This window comes from Erigeron canadensis, chromosome 5 (genome assembly GCF_010389155.1).
Source record: "Erigeron canadensis isolate Cc75 chromosome 5, C_canadensis_v1, whole genome shotgun sequence".
Lineage (NCBI taxonomy): Eukaryota > Viridiplantae > Streptophyta > Magnoliopsida > Asterales > Asteraceae > Erigeron > Erigeron canadensis.
Window position 1 is genome coordinate 12,918,321 of NC_057765.1, and position 22,824 is coordinate 12,941,144.

A 22,824-nucleotide genomic window follows, 5' to 3' on the forward strand; every position below is an offset into this window, starting at 1 on the left:
TCGACTTCAACTGGAAGGTCTTCAGATTTAAGTCTTCAGATCTCAACTGGAGGAAGTCTTCAGTTGCTTAAACTATACAGTGCAACTGGACTTCTAATATTTAGGACCTTTCTTTGAATAAGACCGATGGTAAAAGTGTTTCATGTAAGGGGGTCGTAATAAGTCTTAGACCTCAAAAAGCGTCATAATATCTCAGATAATATTATGAAACCAAGTTTAGGGTCCCGTAATGTGTCTAATAACAAATTAAATAGTGTCCTAATAAAAACAAATTAGGACACTTTATAATGTTCTAACAAGTGTTTACCTATTTGTGATGCTTTGAGACACCTATAAGGGGTCCTTAAAACTTAATTTATAGGACGCTAATGAATAACAATGTTTCTATTTTAATACCAAGAAAATGGTCCTAATACAAATTACATTGTAATAAGTTTATTAGGACGAATTTCAAAGTCCTATTATACGTATTAAGGTCCTAAAAAGTGGATAGATTTTCCAATTATTCTTTATTAGTACCCACAAAAGGGTCCTAAAATGGCTATATATTATAATTGGTGTCCTAATATGTCACATCATAGGACACTTCTTTTGTTTGCTATACATCTTTCACCAACACATTATAAAATGCTATAAAATTTCTAACAGTATTTAACTCAAATGTATCATATATATATATATTTGCAATCATGAAATAGTTAAAATACACTGCAAATTATTTGATAAAGTAAGAACAGATTCCATAAAGAAGATTTCATACATTTACATCCACAAACTAGGTAATACAATACAAATAGTCTTCGTAGGTTGCACGAGGAACCGGTCCTCTTATCTTCGTTGCTCCGGCTAGTAGCATAGTTGCTAATTTTGACTGCATTACTTTTTCTCTCGTAGCGGTGCTAAAACTTCTGGGTCAAAGTTATTACTCATTTAATTCCCAACATCGTCTTCGTCATCAGATTTCTTAATGAGCAATGATTGCCTTTGCTATCTATTCTGAAGCTTCTATCATTTTAAACAAAACTAGTTACAAACATCAATACAAAGACTTCTAACAATATATAAATCAGTTAAAGCAAAAGGTTTTACATTCTGCTTGTTCAGGAGATGACTTGGTACTGTGTCTTAATAATTTGTCTTCCAACTCGTCCATTTTATAATCCTGCTCAGATTGTATGTCTTCTCTTGCCATTCAATCTGCTATTATTCACAATTAAATTAAGTTAGCATCATAATAACTTGTCACAAATGTAATCATATTAACAAAGTTAGTGTCATCAATTCTTACTTTTCTGCAAAGGCTTTCTTTCAACTCGCTACTGTTGCTAGCCTCTTCCCTTTTCACTTCATGAACGTTATCTAAAACATACAACCCCATAAAAAAAAATTCTAGTCAACATGTCCCAACGCACACTGAATTGACATATATAAAAACTAAGATGCTTTCCCTAAGCATTTTATGGCAAGTTACCCAGCCCCACCCTATTATTACAAATGATGGATAAATGATGTGGCGTTTACGTAAGAATAACAGCCTTTGAGTGGCCTTCAACCTGTTTACCCTGTTTGACATCCCGGAACAACTTATTTATTAGTCTAAGCTGCCCCTACAATGATCGCAAATGGCAGTAATCATTTAAGCTAAGAGCTTTATGTATAGTATATGTACCTGATAGTCCAAAATAGAGAGCCACATCACCATCTTTCCCCATATTGCAACCTGAATGACGAGAGAGGTTTTGGCGCTTAGGCATGACATAATGCATAAGTGCATAACACAAACATGACCTTCATATCACAGGCATATTGCGTTCTAGATGACCATCTATATCCTAGCGAGATTGAGATCTAGATTCTTAAATGACATCATATATGGGGTGTAACAGCACTCCCAATATTGTATAAAACTTGATCACTAAATCACTTACGTAACTCAAAAATATAATTTACTAAAACTAATATATATAACTCTTCGATAGTGGGTCGGATGCACCTGCCATTTCATGAGTTACTTTTATGTTCCAAAGGTATTATCATTAATAATCTTATTTGTCTACTTACATGTTATACATGTTACAAGTAATTTTTATTAAGCTTTCTATAAGGATGTTTCCGCTAATCTAAGAAGAGCGCTAATGACTCTCTTTGGATAGAAAGGAATGCTGAATATGGCTATTACCAAAGTCATGTTGTGATAGATATTTCAAATGTATTGGCCATCTTTAAAAATTAGTGCAGAATTGTCATTTTAAGCTTGTTCAAGTAGTCCTCCAAAGTGTAGCGTTCTTGAGATTTGTTTTTAGTATTCCTGTTAGGTCGAAAATCGACTAAGTATAATTTGTTCAAAATAGTTGAAGCTCAGTAAAGAAAGCTTGCTCAGGATTCTGAAGTCATTCAGAATATAGCTCACTTAAGCTTCACTTCAGATTCAGAATCAACCAACACTGAAGACGTTCAGACGAAAGTCAAAGACTGAAGACTGAGGAAGAAGATCATCTCAGAAGCAGAGCTCAGAGAAGATCTTACCTGAAGTTGAATCTGAAGAGGCTCAGTGAAAAAGTACTTACAACACTTTTTCACTGATTACGAGGAAAGTCTTTTTGCAGCTTTAACTACCTTTACCCGGTTAATTACTATCAACATGGGATTGGGAAAGTTTTAGCAAAAAGGTTGGGAATAAAGTATGTCATGTCACATCAAGAAACTGACATACTTTACCTTAAACAAGCGTGTTATGGATTTGTCCTACAAATCCATCAAACCATATTTAGTACGGCTTTTTGCCAGGTCATCAAGACATGCTTTGCCTATAAATATAAGACTTCTCACACTTGCAAAACTGCTTGGAACTTTGGCAATTGCAACGTGTGATATTACTCTAAGTACTCTTACGAGTAATTCCTCGTTACATAGATCATTTGTATTTCTGGGTTGTTTAGATACTTTCACAAGTGTGATTATCTTTGTTCCGCAACAACTCTTGTATTTTGTTTATTGGAAATAAATAAAATACATTGAAAAATACATCTTGACTCATTGCCATAATACTTGATTATATTTAGTAATTTATATAGTTTCAAGCAACCATACTTTATTACTCTTATCCATTATCTGGATCGTAATTCTAACTAGTCCCATCTAGTTTCAATTTACTTGTCAGTCGGGTTACTTGATATAACTTGTGATTATTATTGTCTAACCTTATATCTTGTTATATCTTGATCTTGTGTACATCTTGTTAGGTGGACTCACAATTCCAATCCCAAGTCCCAACCCTTCCTATAATAATCTGAGTTACATATGCAAGTCATAACTTACATCTAGATTCATATAACTGTTCTTTGTATATCGCCCTCTACGAGAGAGTCCCACAATGCCAAGTATGCCTCCTTAGCACTAAATTTGTTTAAAGCTGCTCTGTACAATCAAGAAAGCAAGTTAACTTAATAAATATCTTGAAGCAAGTCATAATTTAGAGGCAAAGAAAAAAGTAAATTTGCAAACTCGTTCACATGACCATTCAATTAATATCTGAACATTTGTACATAATAAAATATGACCAATATGCTTAATCTCTCACCACAAATACTGTAAGTACATTTGCAAAAGATATTTCCATTTAAGACCAGGGTAATTAAATTGTGTATGAAGTGACTGCATATATAGAACTACATCCAAATAATTGGCCTGAAAATGTTTCTTTAATGAAAAATCTTGAACGCGTATCTAAACATGGTGTGAGGTGAATTATCCAGAACTAATTGCATTCTCCGTAAGCATTACATTGGGAAACTGTTCGTTTAATTTCATACAACTACAACTCTTATGAAAATAACTTATTACACTGAGAATCAAAACATACGAGTTCATTTCTCTTGGACATTTCATCGAACACCTTTCACACATTTCCTAAATAACATCAAATCTGATTGAATAACATATAGACACACAAACATGGCAACATAGGATTCAAATCAGTAATATTCACATCAAATCCATTATATGTGTTTATATTAGATAGAGTAAGAGTTTAAGGAAACTTTAAGGAAGTCTAAACAGTACCGGTAATTGAAGAAACATTGACAGGTTCCAATGGTGGTACACGACGCCGATCTATGACGGTGATGAGACGCTCACATATGGTCTCACGTTAGGCGGCAATCATGGCAGTCATATAAAACATGCCAGTAAAATGTACATTACCCATATGATACTTTGTGTAATGATCCATGGATGTAACTTGCAATGTAAACACGTCTTGCCTCTTGTGCTCCATGATTAATACTTCAAAAGATCGTCCAGCTCTGTAAATTCAAATTGTTAATAAGACTACAGAATACAAATGAATATCGTATGATACATATAGTTAGTCACTAACAAACACATTAGAGATAAAGAAGTCGGACTTGTTACACTTACATTTTATTATTTCAGAAATTAATCATTTCTTGTTAATACCGAGATCCTTTCTCCACTGTGTCATATCAGCCCGCATATGCTTTCTTTTCTCGATATCGACTTTTCTTGCTTTCAGAAACCTATGAAAATATATAATGTCAATCTTGAGTATGGAATTTACAAAACAAGTTTATTGGATGCATCAAGGTTGTAGCCTAATGCAGACTTACAATCAATATAGCCTAATGCATCACGATAGTAATTTTAAATAAAGCAATTCAGAATGTTTTATGTAGTATAGATTTTGGATGATTTTTAACCTGACTGACCTACCGGCACCTGTTTGGTTGAATTTTTTAGCTCAAACTGTTAGACTTGTTACAAACAAATTATAATTGATAGTTTTTAAGGGTAATAATGACCAACATGTGAGGGGCGTCCAAGCCAGACCAAAACCTTAATGAAACTATATAAAACATAGACGGATAAGGCGCGCTATTATGTGACACTGCAAGGTACGATATAAGCTAGCTACATAGATGAAAACGGTACGTACTCTAGTAATCTTATATTTTGGAGAAGGGTTGGAATACCAACATATATATTTTTTTTATAGAACTATGTTTCTCAAACGGTACGGTACACCCATCTGTGTTTCATTCATGTGCTAAAGATTGTATAGAACATCATCTTCATGATCATCATAAGCCATAATACGGTTGCCTCTTATAAGTTGGTACTGAATTACAATGGAAAAACTACATGCCTAGTTGTATCTTTAAAGGACAGTTGTCAAACCTCTAAAGTTAGTTATATAGGGTGTCTGACCTAATCCGTCTAAGTTACTGCAACTTTTCCTGAGTAATCTATTATACACACCTCACCAATCTACATGCAGAAGTAATAATTCTTATCATAATGAATCACATTATATTTACATATCAAAACACATAGCACCATGAAAACTAATACGAAAGTCACATTACTAGGTCAAGACTACACAAACCCTCCGTCGGATACGAAAGTCACATTATATTTATATTTATTTTTATCAAAACCCCTGAATCAACAACAACAACAACAACAAATTCTAAATCATTTTATATCAAAACCCCTGAATCATTGTTCATCTATACCAACAACAACAAATTCTATATCTACATATCAAAACCTCTACAAATTCTAAACGTGTATACAAGTCTAGAAACCCTAAAACAATAATAATGATAATGATAATGATAGTAATAATAATTCCATTACCTATTCGGTTCGAGATGTACTAAAAATGGAAAACCCACAATCGGTGTTTTCGAAGCGCCAAAATTTCACAAATGATATGTGAAAGTTGATTTCCATGAATAAAATTCTAAAATCAATATAGAATTGGTGCCGTGAAATTCGGAGCGCCAAAATTTCATCAATTATTTAGGCGGGCTTGGAAATCAGTATAAAATTGGTCCGTGAATGAATGTGGCGATTCTTATAATTTCCCCAAACTGATCTTATATTTCTTTTATTTATCCCCAAATTGATCTTGTATTTCTTTTATTTATTATATTTTCTTAAATTTATATTTATATCACTCTTATTATATTAATTTTGTACTCTATTAATCTATGGGAAGTGATACAACTTATTTTTATCATACACAACAAATATATGCATTATATGGTTGTACTATACAACTGTATAATGCATACAGTTATGGCTAAAAATTGTTGTACATGAATCATTTCCCTTAATTTATTATATTTATTTTTGAAACGGATTATTCCTTTAATAATTATGACTCTGATGCATTCAGTTAAAAGTTGTTTTTTTTATTGTTACTAACCAGAAAAAGGTACTCGTGCATTGCGGCGATAATGGAGGTGGCGGAGGCGATGATGTAATGGCGGCGGCAATGGTGACGGTGACGGGTGGTTGTGACGAGCGGCAGTAACGACGGTGGTGACGGCAGAGATTGGTGGTGGTGTAGGTGGTGCCGATGAGTAGTGGAAAAAGATCACTTGGATACCAGTTTTTCTTCGGATGTCATATATTGTTAAATTGACAAAGTTTAAAAACCAACAGGCGGTTCTTGATACACTTGGAAAAAGCGCTGCTACATTTGCCATAGTAATTATTCTTCTACGTATGTGGTTGAACCATTTGTTGGTATTTTTTCTTGATTATACAATTGTCTCGATCTAAGTGAGATGTGTTGTTATCTTGTTGACTAAGCATACTCCATATTTGTATCCTAGGCGGAGTAAAGAAGAATTAACGCTACCTAAAGGACATGAAGGACCCAGTTGCCTTAGGCACAATTTAATACTAAAAGTGCATATAAGGGAGTCTCAACAAGTGATTATTATGTTTTATCTATTTATTGTGATCACTGTTTGTTTTTATAGGTCTATAACTCACTCCTGTAAAACAAACAAGGAGACATTATAAAAGAGCAATCCTTAACTAATTGTATGATGTGAATAAGCATAGTCGAGTAATAGGCTTTAATAAACCTTCGCTGACGAATATAGTTGCTATGAGACTGATTCTTTTACCCTAGATAACCACAACTTCTCTGTTTATCTAAATCTCAGCTCTTTTACAGAAATAGTGCTTGTAATCTTGATGGTTGATCCAAGTTTTGTCCTATAACCGCTACTTGCGCTTACTCAACTTGTCTGGTGCAGGATTGGGGAAGCGACCATCTTGCCCTTGTGTGTGAACTAGCATTTGTGAATGATTCTAGTCGAAAATGATGGTCAAGTCTAATACTGCATGAGGCAATCTGAAGAAGTCAACATTGAGACAAGTATCCAGTTTGAGAATATTGAAGTTAACCATCAGCTTGTGTGTGTTGTTAGGAAAGTCATTAAACATGTGTTTATTTTCTCACACTCTGAAAAAAACTTCATAATTAAAATTTATTGTTATATCAATTACAGATCTTGATCCAGTTACATTGTAATTTTATTTTAATCATAGTTGTATCATAAGGATTGAATTTTCATGAAAATCTTAGTATCTAAATATATTGTTAGGAAAGTCATTAAACATGTGTTTATTTTCTCACACTCTGAAAAAAACTTCATAATTAAAATTTATTGTTATATCAATTACAGATCTTGATCCAGTTACATTGTAATTTTATTTTAATCATAGTTGTATCATAAGGATTGAATTTTCATGAAAATCTTAGTATCTAAATATATCTGAATCTAATTAAAATCCTATTAATCAATAGTAGTTTTTCCCCACTCGTCTCGACTTAAATCCTAATAAACGTTCCTGGCCTTGTACATGGATTGACATGTTCATAATTGATAGATGTGAATAGATGGATTGCTTTTAATACGATAACTTGATCAAATCAGCAAGTTTTTTGTCTATGAAAGGTTCTTTAAAGTAGTCATTGAAACCTCTTCTTTTAGACCCGAAAAAAGTGAGTATGAATCATGAACAAAAAGTATACATAACAAATAAATGAATGATGAAAACAAATTTACCTAGCTTTATTATGACAAGAAAATGAACGTTATGTGCTAAAGAAATGAGCTACTATGAGCTATAAAATACATCATTCACATCATCTCGTATTTTAACGTTATCATTCCTTACATATGATATCCTTAATACCATTTTTTTTTATATTGATGTTAAATTACTTAAATATAAAGTGTCCTATTATGATGTATTATAATAAAACATGACTAATAAGTATCCTATAAAAGTTATACTTAATAAAACGTTTAACGAATAAGCATCTTATAAAACTGATGTTTTATTACTCAAATATCAAGTGTCCTATACTGGTATATTATAATAACGCCACACTGATTAAGCGTCCTATAATGGTTAAAGATTAAGACGCAAGTGTCAAGTGTCCTATTAAGTTATGGTGTGATAAAAACTCTAGCAAATAAATGTCCTATTAAATTGATGTTTTATGACTCAAATATCAAGTGTCCCATCAGGGTGTATTATAATAATACCATAATGATTAAGCGTCCTATAGAGGTCAAAGTTTTAGGACCCAAGTGTCACATGTCCTATTAAGTAATATTCTAATATGACTTTGACAAAAAAGGGTCCTATAACCTAGAGTTGTTATGACTTAAGTACCAAGAGTCCTATTAGGTTATGTTATAATAGGACCCCAGTGTATAAGTGTCCTATTACATTATCACATAAGAGGACACTGTCAACTAAACGTCTTATAAAGTAATTTATTAGGATTCATATTTCAAGTGTCCTATTAAGTTATATGATAACAGGATACCAAAAAGTCATCCATCCTATTAAATAACTTCTTAGGACACCTTTTAAGTAGCATATGTTATATAAAGACCCTAAATGCCCATCCGTCCTATTGAATAGTTTTTTAGGACACTATTTTCATAGCGTTCCACACAAAGGGTCCTATAAAGCCTTTTTTGTTGTAGTGTACTCCCCAAGGTGTTGGAAGTTTAACACATTGGTGATATGTTGAAGGTACTGCCTTCATTTCGTATATCCAGGGTCTTCCCAAGATTATGTTGCATCCTGGGAGAGAATCTACGACACAAAATTTCTACATCGAATTCATCCCTCCAACATAAACTGGTAATTTTATTTCACCCACTGTATATTTAGTTTCCCCACTGAATCCAATCAATGGAGAAGCCTTTCCATTGATATCTTCTTCCGAGATATCCATTCTTCGTAATGTCTCTAGCTTGATGATATTCACTGAGCTCCCATTATCTATCAAAATCCTGTGAACATAATGGTTTGGAAAAGTCCAAGCCTTCAACATCTTTGGCCTTCTTCCTTCCAAGGAGTTCTATCAAATATCCTTTTGCTAATAAAGTGGATATTTCTCTTCTTAACATCTTGCAATCTTCGGTGATATGGCCAAAGTCTTCATGATAAGCACACCACTGGCTAGGATCTTCTTCTGAAGTATCCGTCATTTTCTTCTGAGGCCATCTCACCTTGTCTCCAAGATCTCTAAGCGCCATTATAATGCCAGGAGTTCCTACAGAGAAACAGTATGATGCCAAAGTTGGATATTCGACCCCGTCATCTTCTTCAACGACATTCACTTGATCATCTACATGTCTTGAGTAAGTTTTGTGTCTCGGTTTAAACATCGGGGTTTCTGCCTTCCGATTTGGACGATCATATGATAAGGCATCTAATTTCGAAGTTGTAAGTTCATTTTCTTCGAGCCTTATAAATCTTGCTGCCCTTGCTTTTGCTTCATCTAAATTTCTGCATGGCGTCATTATGAGATCTTCCTGGAATTTAGATCCTTTATGGAGACCTTTTTGCAAAGCTTGAATAGCGGTCAACATATCTAATTTAGGAATATTAAGAGATTCTTTTGTAAATCTAGTCATAAAATCTCTAAGTGATTCATGCGATTTTTGAATTATTTTATATAGATCATCAGTCATTTTCTCAAAAGTCCTACTGCATGAAAATTGACTTTAAAATAAATTTGTTAAACCAGCGAAAGAATTAATAGATAGAGGAGGCAAACTCTGCAGCCATTTTAAGGCTGATCCAGATAGTGTCGATCCAAAGCTTCTGCATAAGCAAGCTTCTTTCAAATTTGATGGAATCGGCACCGTTTCCATTTTCTCAAGATACAGCGCGATATGCTCCTGTGGGTCAGTGGTTCCATCATATGGTTTCATATTTGGAACTTGGAATTTCTTCGGGATTTCTACGTTCGCAATCCTGTCGCCATATCTGTTGATTAGATAGGACGCAGAGTTGACTTCAGGAATTGGATTGCAAAATCCAGGAACGCTCGAAATCATGTCTTTAATCTTCTGAAATTCTCTAGCGATGTAATCATTTGCTCCTTGTCCCTGCGATGGATTAGTAAAAGCAAAATATCCAGCAAAATTATAAGAATTATTCAAGCCTGCACTCATGGTGGCCGACGTTCCAGCAACATGAGTGTTTTGCGGAATATTACTCCCAAATTTAGGAGTCGCAGTTGGCATCGACGTATTAATAGGAGCAGACTCAGGAGCAGTTGGAGTCGTTGAAAACAAATTCCTAGGAGTTATCGGTGGTATGTTTTCAAAAATCCTTGACTCAAGAATTTTGAATTGTGCGTGATTATAGTCTTGATTAGTCTTAATTGTCTTATCAAGATTCTGCAAAACAGTAAACAAGTCAGGCAGTTCTTCAGAGTTAACATTCCTTGATCCTGTATTGTAGGGATCCGGATTGCCATAATCGTCGTAAAAACTCCTTCTTTAAGTCTAGCTTGATCTTGCATTCTCCTGAGATGAGTTTCCTGCCGGAATTTCTCCAGATAAGTCTAGGATCTGGAATGAATCCATTGGCTCCTTTCCTTTTTCCTGAGCAGAAGTTCGAGCAGCATTGTTCCTGTTTCTTCGATAAGAAGCACGGAGGTGGAGGAGGCAAAAGAGAAGAAAGAACATGAGTAATTTGCGAAGAATTAGTTGGTTGAGTCGACATCTTCGGTATTAGATTTTGAAAAATCGAGATTTATGAAAATCAAATAGATTTTTTATCAGATCGAAAGCACCTTTTGCCCCACGGTGGGCGCCAAATTGTTTTGGTCAAAAATTATCCAAGATAATCAACCTTGAAGACTTAGATCAGTTATGTAACCAAACTTTCGTTCGTGAGGTTAAGGGCTTGTAAAATTGGTTTAGATTCAAAGATGCGTTTAAAATAAGTATGATAAATCAAGATTATGTCGACTTAAACAAAAGAAGGTAGTCAAAAGATTTTGCAAATAACTATATAATCAAATATAAGATAGATTAAGCAAGATAAAGAAAGATAAACGTAAATAAATGCGGAAAATAAAGAGAAAGGAACAAAGAACACCGAGATTTGTTATCGAGGAAAAGCCCTTAATCCTTTATGGATTGGCGGCATATAAACCCCGGGAGGAAGCAATCGTCCCTGCCTTGTTCTTTTATTAATGGTGTAAATTGGTTACAATGATAGAGCGACTTGATCGATCTTTCTAAGTAAAGAAAAGTGTGTTGGTTGTTACAAGTATGAGCAGGGAAAATAAGCAAGTAAATATGTGAGTGTGTGTAACGTTGTATATCCTATGATCGATCAGGTCCTCGTTTATATAGAGCAGCCTAGTAACTAATTTTCCGAAATTACAGGGATCTTCCTGGTCTTCATCTGGTGAACGTTGGAGCATATCTTGACTGATATTGTAGCCGTTTGAAGATATTCTCCTCATGCTGAATTCCTCTTGAAGTCCGATTATGATGCTGGACTAAGTCTTCTTTGCGTGTTGATCAAATAAGACATGTGTTGAATCTCTTTTGTACCGTTAGATATATTTCCCTTGTGATAAATATCAAGTTACCTGCATAATATTCTCATAAAAACAATACTTGAAGTTTATCGTTAGTAATTCGTCAAGGTGTGTCAAGATCCTGAAGGTCCATGATCTTGAGGTCCCAAGATAATGAAACCTGAAATTTCACCCATAACAGACCTGCTCCCGATCCTTCTTGATTAGATGCCCCATCTGTGAAGAGGATCCACTTTGGGCTTTCTTCTTGGTGGAGCTCCTGGACTTCCTTTCCTGAAACATCTTAGGAGTCAGTCCTTGCCAAGAAGTCAGCCAGGATTTGGCCCTTTTTAGAAGTTCTTGGGTGAAAGCTTATTTCATGCTCACCCAACTCGATAGCCCATTTAGCTAGTCGACCAGATACTTCTGGTTTGGCCAACACTTGCCTTATTGGTTTGTCGGTCAGAACCCATATCTGGTGACCTTGAAAGTATCGCCTTAGGCGTCTGGCCGCGTGGACAAAGGCAAGAGCCAACTTTTCCAAACATGGATAGTTTATTTTTGGGCCTTTTAAGGCTCTGCTTACGAAGTAAATTGGCATTTGGCTATTGCTTCTTTTTGCAAGTAACACTGCACTAACACATTCTTTAGAAGCAGCAAGATATAGAGTAAGTGTTTCACCTGCAATAGGAGCCGTGAGAGTTAGAAGATCAGCATGGAATTTCCTCATTTCTTTGAATGCCTCCTCTACCTCTGCTGACCAAGAGAAGTCCTGTTTCCTCAAGCACCCTTTTAGTGTTCTAAAGAAAGGTAAAGATCTTTCCGCAGACTTTGATAGAAACCTTGCTAAGGCAGCCAACTTCCCATTAAGACTTTGAACTTGCTTCTTGGTTCGAGGGGATGGCATGTCCAGCACTGCTTGAATTTTCTTTGGATTAGCCTTGATTCCTTTTGGAGTGACAATGTGCCCCAGAAACTTTCCTTCTTCCATTCCAAAACTACACTTTGATGGGTTTAACTTCATGTTGATGCTTCTCAAGGTGTCAAAGGTTTCTTGCACGTCTGCCAACATCCTTTCCTCTGCTTGACTCTTTATCACAATGTCATCTACATATGCCTCCACATACCTTCCAATTTGATCCTTGAATGCCTTGTTTATCAAACGTTGGTATGTGGCCCCCGTATTTTTTAGACTGAAGGGAATTTTCTCGAAACAATAAATTCCTTGGTCTGTGTGAAAGGCTGTCTTGTCTTCATCTATCTTCTTCATGGAAATTTGATGGTACCTTTTATAAGCATCCAAAAAGCATTTTAACCTAAACCCATCAAGGTATTCCACCTTCCAGTCAATCTCAGGGAGAGGGTAGTTATCTTTTGGGCATGCTTTGTTGATATCTTTGAAATCTACAAAAAGTCTCCATGAATCATCTGGCTTCTTTACCATGACTGGGTTCGCTACCCAGGTTTGGTATTTCACTTCTCTAAGAATTCCGGCTTCCACCATTTCGTTTACTTGTTCATATGCAGCTTTGCTTCTATCTTGAAACATTCCCCTCTTCTTTTGTCTTATTGGTGATATAGTTGGCATTTAAAGCATGTTCAGCTAACTCTCTTGGAACTCCTGTCATATCGGATGTTTGCCATGCAAAGATATCCAAATTGTTTTTCAACAAATTGATCAATTCTTTCTTAGTTTCTCTTGGAAGTTGTGACCCGATGATCACAGGTTGATCAGGGAACTTTTTATTAACTATCACCTTCTCCTCTGGACCATCTTGTACTTAGTTTTCTTGCAATTTTTCAAGTTTCCTTGGTAAAGCTTTCTCAACTTGCCTACATTCTTCTGGCTAAGTCATCCGTCCCCGAATTGTAGCTACTCCAGTGGGGGTTGGGAACTTCACCACCCCATGAACAGTTGAAGGAACGACTCCAAACTTTTGCATGGAGGGTCTTCCCAATATAACATTATAATCTGATGGAGCCCTTATTATCATGAAATCAACAAGTTCAATTCTGTAAAAGGGGTATTCTCCCATCATAACCTCTATGGAAATTTCTCCCACTGGACGGTTAAACTCCCCCATGAAACTAACAAGCTGAGTCTTAGTTGGACGCTTAAGATCTCTAATTTTTTGAGGCAACTTTTTAAAACAAATGTTCATATATTATATCAAATGAACTTCCATTGTCTAAGTATACCTTTCTCACTTCAAAGTTTGCCACCCTGGCTAGTATTACAACATCATCAGAAGAAACCACCCTTACCGGAGGGAAGGAGATTGGGACCATCCTCCAAGGCTCAAGGACTTCTGCCTTCCTTTTCTCATACCTGGGTTTTCCCCTTACCATATACACATGGCCGTCTGGGGATGGAGGCCTATCATTCCTCCCATCTCTCCCATCTCGCTTCTGCCAAGTATAAGTCTTCTTAGCTTGGATATCTCTTTTTCCTTTCTTTGCACCAGGTACTAAGTGCTCCAACTTTCCCTCATCTAAGGCTCTCTTTATCTCGATCTTAAGCTCCCTACATGCATTTGTTTCATGACCATGGTCTTCATGGAATTCACAGTATTTTGACATGTCTTTCTTTCCGGATCTGTGTATCATTGGTCGGGGAGGTTTAAAATCTTCAGCTACTCTCCGTCTTAAAAATTTCCCTAGGAGACTTTACTAAGTTGATCACTCTGTCATAAGGAACATTTCTTCTTTCCCTTCTATCGTCTCTCATATCATCTCTCCTTTCTTCCCTCCTTTTGGTATCTCTATGATCAAATCTTCTATCATTTCTTCTAACATCAAATCTTCCACCACCCGAGCCTCCTGATGTCCCAGGCCTATCTTTCCCAACTGCTCCTTTCACAAAGAGGGCAGTTTCTCTAGAGCGGATGAAGTCAAAAGCTCTATCAGTTGCTTCACCAAATGTCAGTGGAATTCTCTTGCTTAGATCGTCTTGAAGGTCGTTAGGGAGTAATGCCAGAGTGAAACCTGAGACTTGTTGGCTTTCTGGGAGACTAGGTATTTTTTGACACTCCTTAGTGTACCTTGTAATGAAGTCTCTCAATGACTCTCCACCTCTTTGCCTAATCAAGTGAGCCTCTAGGTGGCTTCTTTGACGCTTCTTCTGCTGGCAAACTGAGCTATGAACTTCTTCTTTAGGTCTGCATAGTCTTGGATGCTTTTCTCTGGAAGCTTGGTGAACCATTCTAAGGCATAACCTTGTAAGGTGCCTGGGAATAAGTGACATGCCACGGGGTCCACCCATTTTTCTGTTAACACAGCTTGATCATAGATGGCAAGGTGATCTTCTGGGTCTCTAGTACCGTCATAAGTGCCAACGATAGCGGGAACCTTCTGTCCATCAGGGAAGGCATAGTTTGTTACCCAATCACAAAACCTTGACCTAGTTGCAGACTTTGGTACTATAGCCACCCTTGCCTGCTCATCCGCCTCCTCCCCGGCAGCTATCTTTGTTACTGTTTTGGTCAATAATTATCCAAGATAATCAACCTTGAAGACTTAGATCAATTATGTAACCAAATTTTCGTTCGTGAGGTTAAGGGCTTGTAAAATTGGTTTAGATTCAAAGATGCGTTTAAAATAAGTATGATAAATCAAGATTATGTCGACTTAAACAAAAGAAGGTAGTCAAAAGATTTCGCAAATAACTATATAATCAAATATAAGATAGATTAAGCAAGATAAAGAAAGATAATCGTAAATAAATGCGGAAATTTAAAGAGAAAGGAACAAAGAACACCGAGATTTGTTATCGAGGAAAAGCCCTTAATCCTTTATGGATTGGCGGCATATAAACCCCGGGAGGAAGCAATCGTCCCTGCCTTGTTCTTTTATTAATGGTGTAAATTGGTTACAATGATAGAGCGACTTGATCGATCTTTCTAAGTAAAGAAAAGTGTGTTGGTTGTTTACAAGTATGAGCAGGGAAAATAAGCAAGTAAATATGTGAGTGTGTGTAACGTTGTATATCCTATGATCGATCAGGTCCTCGTTTATATAGAGCAGCCTAGTAACTAATTTTCCGAAATTACAGGGATCTTCCTGGTCTTCATCTGGTGAACGTTGGAGCATATCTTGACTGATATTGTAGCCGTTTGAAGATATTCTCCTCATGCTGAATTCCTCTTGAAGTCCGATTATGATGCTGGACTAAGTCTTCTTTGCGTGTTGATCAAATAAGACATGTGTTGAATCTCTTTTGTACCGTTAGATATATTTCCCTTGTGATAAATATCAAGTTACCTGCATAATATTCTCATAAAAACAATACTTGAAGTTTATCGTTAGTAATTTGTCAAGGCGTGTCTAAGATCCTGAAGGTCCATGATCTTGAGGTCCCAAGATAATGAAACCTGAAATTTCACCCATAACAATTGTCCCCAAAGTTATTTTGATAAAAAATCAATTTTGTTTAAAATAACTTTGCTCAAAATAATTTTGAATCTTCCGGAGTACGCTCTGACCAAAGTTAAGGAGTTAATTTTTGAATTCACCCCGAGGATAAGACGCGTGGAGATAAGATAACCAAGAGTCTTGACTTGATAGGTAACTAGCCGACGATTCATTCATGTCCTTTTACCCTATTATATAAGCGAGTGCCCTCAGTCTTTTGAAGTCACGAAAAATCTTCTTTTCTTTAAAATCCATACACTCAATATGTTATTAAAATCTCTTGGGGATTTCCTTCAAAAGGTATATTTAAATCTTCTTTTTCCTTATTATTTTCACCGTTTACATCGCCCCTCTTTTTCTCACGGTAACTTCTTCTTTTCACTCCTTCTCTTTACTTACAATGTCTGTTGATTCTCCTTCCGCCATAGAAATTAGTGATTTCATAAAAACTAATGTTATGGAAAAGGATTATTTTAGTGATCTTAAGAAGTCAGATCTTGAACGTGTTAAGCAGTATTTCCCTAAGGGTACGGTTATTAGGGCTCCAGATCCTAAACTAAAAATTGACTTAGCTTCTGATGTTTGGATTCAATTTCCTGAATATCCCTTTAAGCATTTGAAATTAAGTTTTCCATTCCCAAGTTTTATTACTCAGTTTTTTAAATCGACCATGATTTCCTATGGTCAAGCAAGCCCCATGCTTTGGAGGATATTGTTTGTGTTGAATGACATAACAACCACTAGGAAATTAGAACTTAAGCTTCTCGACTTAAGCTTAGTCTACAACCTTACAACCTATGGTTCGGGGTTCTATATCCTCAAAGTCAAAGATAAGAATAAGCGTTTGATTGGTGAAGTTACTCAGAACGATGACCACTGGAAAACTCGGTTCTTTTTTGTAAAAAGGGATTCCCTTCCTGTAGGCAGTTATCTTCCTTCTTCTTGGGCGTCTGGAGGTAAAATCGTAGAGTCTTTTCAAATTAATCAATTATTTTCTAATTGTATTGAAATAGAATGCTATCTTTTCTTATTTCAGCCAAATTAAAGGCGTCAAAGGATAAGGGAGCGGAGAAGAGAATTAGTAAGTATTTTGAGTTAAACAGTGAGGAGAGGAATTTTGGACACTACATTATCAAGTCATCATCTAGCAAAACCAGCAACAGCAGTATGGAAGACAACACTGCCCAATCTGTTCCTTCTAAAGAGAGTCTTGTGTCTGACGACTTTGGTGATGAAGGGTTGTTTGATATGAGCGAAACTCCTAAGGCTCGTCGCCCCATTGATACTACTACTCGAGCGAGCAAAAAACTTAAGGTTGAGGCTAAAGCCAAGGTTGATTCTGGAGTAAAATCTGATGTAAAAGTGATCGACTTATCTGGGAAGAAAGGGAAGTCTCTCAAAATTCAAGGTCCTTTGACCTTTGACTTGGTTCAAACACAATTCAAAGAGGTATACATATTAGTATTATCAGTATTTTAGCTTTTTATTACTAAGCATTAAGTTTTTCATTGTATTGTTTATTAGGCTTTGGAATTGGCTACCTTCAGTAGTGAATTTGTATGGAAGTTTATAAGTGAAAAGATGGAAGAGTGTGTAGATTTGAAACAGCAACTTAATGGCAGAGATAAAGTGATCAGGAACTTGGAAGTGAACTTCGCTAAGACCAAAGACGAACTGACTCAGAAGCTGAATTCGAAAAGAAGATGAATAAGAAGACTGCAGCAATTGTCCAAAATGCTAGGTTTAGCACAGCTTTGTCCATTGCAGGGGTAAAGGTCCAAATGGCGCTTAAAGCTCAATCAAGTGGTTCTGTTCTTCCAAAAAGTTGGAACATTGAGAAGTTTGATCAGGAATATGTGGCTTTGGGTGGTAAGTCGAAATTGAAGAAGGAAGAGAAGGTTTTAGTTGATGAGGATGAGGTTGAGGACACATATAATGAAATCAAGAAAGTAGGTTGTGAAGCAGCTGGTGATGAAGAAGAAGCAGTTGATGAAGAGATGGTGAAGGAGGATGAGCGAGTGCAGGTTAAGACAGCTTGATCAGTCTGATAAGCTGTAGCCATAATAGTACTTTTATTATTTTATTTGGGAAAGTGGTTTGTAATCTTAAATAATATCTTCCGGGCGTGGTTAACCTGGAATGGTTAACCATGGTGGTGTTTTTATGGTTAGGTTCACTGGACATGTACTTAAACAATGCTTGCTAGGGGACGTTGTCCCAGTACCTTCGAGTGCTAATTTTGAAACTTCAAAAGCAGGTTTTTCAGACGTTAATCATTTTAATTCCCCTCCGTCGAATCTGATTATTCCCATGGGGTACGGGTTCTGCATCAGCAGAAGAGGTTGAGGCGCCCTCTTCTGTGGATGTTTGTATGTATTCCCCCCGTTGCATTTCGCAGATTTTTTTCTTTTGCAGGTTTAATGACATGCTATTATTCAGGTATTTCCAAATCTTTTTTGTGTATATTATGGAAATATATATTTTTTTTTAAACATACATATATTCCTATCTTAAGTTAAAAGGCAAAGATAAGATACATGTACCCGATTGACGTATGCAGAGCCCCACTTGTTGATTTGATAGTAGTCTGCTTTGCATTAAGTACCAGTCTCTTCGTTTCCTCCTGTCATAATTATCTCCACTTGATCTTATCTGCAGTAAATACATTAAATACTAAAAGCCTTGGTTGGTTTGTGTGGGAGTAGATTTTAGGAAGGGGATTCCTAAATATCCACGGATTAACATTTGAAGGTTTCATCTTCAAAATGTTATAAAAATTTTAGACTTTCAAGATTCAGGGGGTGTCCCAGTTTCTTGAAATTCTTTGAATGGCTTGGTTAACCAATCATATTGGATTTTGGGTGGCGTGGTTAGCCAGTAGATTTGCTTTAGGATGGCGTGGTTAGCCAATTTCGGGAGATTGATGGTGAAATCGATAATCGGTAGAATTAATTTCGACAACCTTGGAATTTAACCCTTCAGCTGTGAAATTAATGAACGTGCGACATGGGCAAATCGTAAGAGAGAGTGAAAACCCCCAACCAAAAGTTGGCGTGAAAGCCAAAAGGTGAAGACCTTGTTCCACATTGTTACTAGCGTAGCTGAGTTTCCTGATTTTTGTACCTGTTCAAAACATCAAACAATTTTTTATTTGTAAACCTTGTGTTTCAAAGGTTCCAAATTCCCAAATTAGTTATTTCTAACATATTGACATCATCTTCCTGTCGTGTTCCTGCAACAATTATTCTAGTAGAATCAAAGGGGTTGATACTTTGAGATTGGATTTCGCTTGGTCTAGGAGTTTCTTTTCCCTGACCACAAGCGAAATATTTTATTTGCTGTTTCAAATTTTCAATTCCCAAGCTTTCAATGGCATGAGGATCCAAATCCTTGGAGCTTTCTACTATTGTTTGGAGCTTAGGGATATCCAAAAACCTGAGCTGGAGTATCCTTAAGTCTTTCATGATCTCGAAGCTTCTTCGCTCTAAGTCTGTTTCCATACGCGAAATAATGGAGAACAAATTTTGGTTAGCATATAAGAAAGGATAAGATACTCTATGCCTCCTCTTCAAGTTGAATGTCCATGTGTGATTCCTTTTAAAAGACGTTTTCCTTTGCTTATTCGACATAACCTCGGTATTTTAGCTTTTGACAAAATCAAGAGTTGTGAATATTAAAAAGATTTTTATCAGATCGAAAGCACCTTTTGCCCCACGGTGGGCGCCAAATTGTTTTGGTCAAAAATTATCCAAGATAATCAACCTTGAAGACTTAGATCAATTATGTAACCGAACTTTCATTCATGAGGTTAAGGGCTTGTAAAATTGGTTTGGATTCAAAGATGCGTTTAGAATAACTATGATAAATCAAGATTATGTCGACTTAAACAAAAGAAGGTAGTCAAAAGATTTCGCAAATAACTATATAATCAAATATAAGATAGATTAAGCAAGATAAAGAAAGATAATCATAAATAAATGCGGAAAATAAAGAGAAAGGAACAAAGAACACCGAGATTTGTTATCAAGGAAAAGCCCTTAATCCTTTATGGATTGCCGGCATAAAGACCCCGGGAGGAAGCAATCGTCCCTGCCTTGTTCTTTTATTAATGGTGTAAATTGGTTACAATGATAGAGCGACTTGATTGATCTTTCTAAGTAAAGAAAAGTGTGTTGGTTGTTTACAAGTATGAGCAGAGAAAATAAGCAAGTAAATATGTGAGTGTGTGTAACGTTGTATATCCTATGATCGATCAGGTCCTCGTTTATATAGAGCAGCCTAGTAGCTAATTTTCCTAAATTACAAGGATCTTCCTGGTCTTCATCTGGTGAACGTTGGAGCATATCTTGACTGATATTGTAGCCGTTTGAAGATATTCTCCTCATGTTGAATTCCTCTTGAAGTCCGATTATGATGCTGGACTAAGTCTTCTTTGCGTGTTGATCAAATAAGACATGTGTTGAATCTCTTTTGTACCGTTAGAGATATTTCCCTTGTGATAAATATCAAGTTACCTACATAATATTCTCATATAAACGATACTTGAAGTTTATCGTTAGTAATTCGTCAAGGCGTGTCTAAGATCCTGAAGGTCCATAATCTTGAGGTCCCAAGATAATGAAACTTGAAATTTCACCGATAACAGTTATATGTATGTGTGAATTGATTGTGTATGGAATGAATGGAATGAATCTGACAACCAATGATAATGGTATTTATAGGCTGTAAGATTATGGTACAGTACAATGGGCTTTGACGATTATGGGCCCGGCCCAAATCCCAATGGTACGATGAACATTCCAAAATTATCGTTTATCAGTTATGATAATATTACGTTGAGAGAGTGTTTGTCTGAGGGACAGCTTTTGGCCTAGACTTGGAAGAAGTTCCTTGTCTTTCCCTAGGGTTCCACACCCCTTTTTGTTAACTTTCTTTTCTCTTTCTAAGCTTGTTACATGGGCTTAGACAAAGAGAAAAGCTTTATACTTAGTCTCGATCAACTTGTGAAAGATGGTGGTCCCATTCCCTTGCCTAGAAGTTAGGGCTCGCTCGACCTCTCCTCCCTTTCTAAGCTTAATATGGGCCTCATCCCTAGTCTTTGCTTCGCCCTTCTTCCTTGGAGGCTCATATGTTAATATATATATATATATATATATTAATTGTAAAGTAGAAATTATCCAATCCTTTCCTGGAAGGGTAGCCATTCCTCTCTGTACAAGTCTTGGCCAGGTCCCACTTTGAAGGGTCGACCTCTCTTATCTTTCCTAAAACTTCGATTAAGGGTGGCATTCCCTCCAAGCCTCGACTTCCCTTCCTAGGATTCCTCTCTTGTCTCTCTCTCTCTCTTCAAGCCTTTTGCCTCTCTCTCTCTCTTCCTCTTTCCCAGCTTCGATCCTGGCTCCCCACCCTCGGCTTCCAAGCCTTTTGTCTTAGCCTCCACTGTGGGTCCCACTCCATTCCTTAGGATTTGTCCCTCTCTCTCTTGCCTCTCTCTCTCTCTTGATTTCCCTTTAACTCTCCCTCCTAACTTCGGCCGATCTTGTTTTTGATTGTATATATAAATACATAAATCTATCCAACCTTATCTTTTAGCCTCAACATCCAAACAAAAAAAATATATTGCTAGCTCTCGATCTCCTTGTTCTTCTTTGAAGGTCCGATTGTTTTTATTCAAATTTCGGTTCATATATATATAGCTAGGGTTTGATTTTGTGAGGATTTACCATATCTCATCAATGTTTGTAATCATTTGAATAAGAAATTGTGTTGATATTTAATGATTACGTTTGAACTTTAATATTATAACTGTTTGTGTTTTATATTGTGTTTGTGTGTTATATATTGTTTTGCAGGTACAAGAACATAGAATCAAGGTTTACGAGTGTCGTAGAACACTTAAACGATGATTGGATGTTGTGTACAACGAAGCCAAACAAAGCACCAAGGGGTCGAACCTCGTGCTGACGTCATCAGCATGTAGGACTGAGCTCGTGCTGACGTCAGCACGAGGTCGATTGGATGCTTATTTCGGGCCTAATCTTCGATTAAGGCCTAAGCCCACACGAACCAAAACACTTCTAGTATAAATACAAGACCTAATCTACGAAATTAGGTTAATCCAAAAATCACGAATTCAAGTTACATGTTCCTTCGTGTGACCTCCTACACGAACCACAAGTGTTGTGCACCTCCTTGGGTTGGTTAATTACTCATTAATCAGCAAAAGGCAATAGCAATCTAGTTATCTCAAGAGGATTCTGCACTCTTGACATAACGAATCACATCTTATTACGATCCACGCAACAATAGGATACCTTACAGCAAGACCTACTAAAGGCATTTGACAAAACATATTCGATCACACACTGATCGTCCAAAGAACTCAATTAGCGTAAAGAGATCAACTCTACCTTTTGGGAACCGCCAACAAACAACCACAATCAACCATCATCTCCCATTATTCTAACACTACTACAAAATTAGGCTAATGCAACACTTTCAAGGCAACACTTTAAAGAAGTGTTGCATTTTTCTTAACTGTTGATATAATGCAACACTTTTAAAACAAGTATTGCTTATGAAGATATAACGCAACACTTTCCAAAAAGTGTTGCATAATAAATAATGTAATTCAACACTTTTCAAGAAATGTTTGTTAGGTCCAGATTTACTGAACTCGCTCCAAACGTAACTACTGGAGCACTCTGAAGATTTGTCCAGAAATTATGTGAAGACCAGTA

The 22,824-nt window shown here is 36.3% G+C and overlaps 1 long non-coding RNA gene across 2 annotated transcripts; it reads right to left on the reverse strand.

The window, feature by feature from the left end:
- Positions 1-650: 650 nt before the first annotated feature.
- On the reverse strand, positions 651-5,884 carry LOC122600744. Of its 2 annotated transcripts, none has more exons than XR_006324089.1 (8): positions 5,659-5,884; positions 4,420-4,538; positions 4,063-4,304; positions 3,319-3,412; positions 1,670-1,720; positions 1,289-1,359; positions 1,090-1,200; positions 651-1,005 (listed from the first exon to the last, which is right to left on the reverse strand). It is a non-coding gene; the product is annotated as an uncharacterized LOC122600744 (long non-coding RNA). The 2 variants fall into 2 exon arrangements; XR_006324088.1 differs by having other exon boundaries at positions 3,319-3,417.
- Between the last annotated feature and the right edge of the window lie 16,940 nt (positions 5,885-22,824).